This window comes from Chrysochloris asiatica, unplaced genomic scaffold (assembly GCF_000296735.1).
Source record: "Chrysochloris asiatica unplaced genomic scaffold, ChrAsi1.0 scaffold00193, whole genome shotgun sequence".
Classification (NCBI taxonomy): Eukaryota; Metazoa; Chordata; class Mammalia; order Afrosoricida; family Chrysochloridae; genus Chrysochloris; species Chrysochloris asiatica.
In genome coordinates this window covers 2,714,162-2,717,401 of record NW_006408711.1, presented here as the reverse complement: position 1 = coordinate 2,717,401, position 3,240 = coordinate 2,714,162, and positions in this window count along the sequence as shown.

The window sequence follows — 3,240 nt, the reverse complement described above, 5'->3', positions numbered from 1 at the left end:
CACCAAAGAGAAAAACCTTTTCACCCTGAATTCAGAGTCATAGTCTCCTAAACTGTGAGGAAATAAATTTCTGTTTGTTAAAGCCATTCACTTCTGGTATTTCTGTTATAACAGCAGTAATTAACTAATACAGGGTGTTGCTGTTAAGAGCCGCCCGGTTCACAGTGACCCTGTATAGTGTTTCCAAGGAGCAGCTGGCAAGTTTGAACTGCTAACTTTGTGGTTCAAACTGATCTTGTAATCCAATATTTATCCTATAGTACCACCCCAGATTGAGAATATTAGAAGATAAGAGATTTCCAGGACATTTTCCTATATTAAACCTTATATCAATGAAGAATAAAATAGTTTTCTTCTTAACTCTAAATCCAATTACAGTTGTTATGAATCTGGATGTGGCTAAGTTTGGGTTTTCTTGCTTCCCAGATTTGGTGTTTACTATGGGAAAGAAAAGCAGACACTCACTTGGGATGATTGCATTATGGCTATAGGGATAAAATCATAGCATTTCTCTTCCTATAATCACATCTTCACCTCCTCATGTGGAGCACACCTGTGCCTTGTTGGCAATTGGCTTCAATGGGAAGTCACACATCACATAGTTCCAGTAAGGGAAGAAATCAGTTTCTTTTAATATGTGTCCTTTCAAATAACACTAGATGTTTCTTCCTGAAGATCTGCAAACTAACTAAATAAAAAGTCTAAAGAGAAACTTTGGAGAGAATTCCAAGCCAGAAAATGACTGGCATGATGGGTACAGATATGCTTGCCATGGATGATAGAATCATAATGACTTTAGCAAATGCTCATGTTTCAGTTCATTTAAAATTTAGTAGTATTTCAAGAAAGAAAGATGTAGAATAAATTTATGTATACAAACTCTGTGCTTTGCATGAATTTTCAGCCTGGCTCAGCTGAACAATAGGATGTGGCACTACATTAATTTGCCTTATGAGTTCAACATTGTCTCCTTTCCAATTCCAACCTAAACTTCATTGAAAATGTTCTGCAGCTGTGTGACTTTTCTGAATTTCTCCTCTAAAGTCCATTTTATCCTGTATTCTTTGAACTGTTACTTACTGGATATTCTTCAGTGCTGTAGATGTTTTGTCTCCTTTTCATTTTTGCTTTAATAGTCATTATTAGCCACTTTCATGCCATCTTTCCTTTCAAAGATAGTCTGACATGTCTACTATTTGGACTGTGCTTTGTTTGAATATACTCTGCTACATGTTTAATAAAATTGATGTCTGCAACTGGGGGAAAATTACCATACTTACCTAAATAATTTGCAGTATTGGATACTCAGCAAATAGATTATAGATGTGGTTAGAATATAGTCAAAGAAGAGAAATCACTCAAAACTTTATTTTAAGATATAAATATTTCAAAAATAAACATATAAGTTGTTGTAATGATAAAAAATGAAACTTTTACTAACACTATATAACAGTGTTGTTTTTATGTGGAATTATAACATGGTAATACTAATTGTTACATGTTAGGCTGCTAACCAAAAGGTCAGCAGTTCAAGTCTACTAGTCACTGCACAGGAGAAAGGAGAGGCTTCCTACACAGGGTCACTATGAGTTGGAACCAACTCAATGGCACACCACAACCATACAGTATTTTGTAATGTTTTAATAATTTAATAATTTTAGTTAGGTCCTACTGGTACTTTCTCCCAACCAACATTTATTCTCTTTCCCAAGTTCCCACATTTTAAAAAAAAGAAAGGGCAAGAATATTTTCATTTAGAAAAATCAGCATGAGCCTGGTGCATACAAGGGAGAGGTTAAAGATATACCAAATATCTGATTTGTCCAGAAGCCATGTTGCTGTTATTAGGTGCAGTTGAGTTGGCTCCTACTCAAAATGACCTGTGTACAACAGAACAAACCCTTGCCTGGTCCTATGACATCCTCACAATTGTTACACTTGAGTCCATTGCTGCTGCCACTGTTCCAATCTATCACATTTCGGATCTTCCTCTTTTTAGCTAACCCCCAAATTTACCAAACATGATGGCTTTCTCCAGGGACCTATCCCTCCTGATTACATGTCCACAGTATGAGAGATAAAGTCTTGCCATCCCGGAGCATTCTAGCTGTACTTCTTCCAACGCAGATTTGTGTGTTTTTCTGGCAGCCCGTCATGGTACTTCCAATAGTCCCCTCTAACACCATACTCAAATGCATTAATTCATCTACAGTCTTCCTTATTCACTGCCCAACTTTCACATGCATATGAGGTTATTGAAAACATCATGGCTTTGGTCAGGCATACTTGATATTTTTGTTCTTAAACACTTTAAAGAGCAGCAGATTTGCTTAATGCAATATCCTATTCCATTTCTTGACAGATGATTCCATGAGTGTGAATCCATAATCACTGATATCAACTACCATTGCTTCCCTCAATATGCTCCCTCATGTCCCAAGGTTCTGCAACTGGCTGCAATGTCTCACAGAACCCACAGACCGTCAATGAATGACTCTTACGACTAGAGAGTTTGAAAAGTACCAAATCCAAGTGTGGAGGATTCTCCTCACTTACACCAACTCATGCTGTTGATTCATAAGGCTGTAAAAGCTAGAACATCAGGTAAGACAATAGGCTGCCAGCTTAAGTTCTAAGAATATCAGATGGAGGTGAACATGGTTAGGCAAGCAAAGGAGCTCACCTGGACTTGTGATCAAGATGGCTCCATGAGCCCCACACCAGGATTTTTTTTTTTTTTTACATAACTGGCATCTGAAAGGTATTCACTCGGATGACTCAGCACAAGAATCAGTCATCTTCTTATCCTCAGTTGGGAAGTGTGGTCACAAAGATGATGTTTTGCCAATGCGTGGGGCATTGATAGAGGTATATTTTTAGTCTTGTGGCATCAAGACGTCAAGCTAGGGAAAATGTTTATTATTGCACATGTTAGATAGGGCAGATCTTTTCTGAGGCAGTTCTGCAAACCAGCCTCAGGCTTTTCTTAATTAACCAGGAAGCTGGTGGTTTCATAATAAGGGAAGAGCTTAGAACAGGAAGTTAGTTCTTGTTTTAATGCCGATATATCAAAGATGACATCGAAATTTAAAGAGACGGTATAGACATAAAACCAAATGGCCACCACTGGTCTGTCTGTCATGCTGTGGTGGTTTGAGTTGCTGTGATTCTGAGGGCTATGCCACCGGTGTTTTGAATAACCAGCAGGGTCACCCATGGTGGACAGGTTTCAGATGAGCT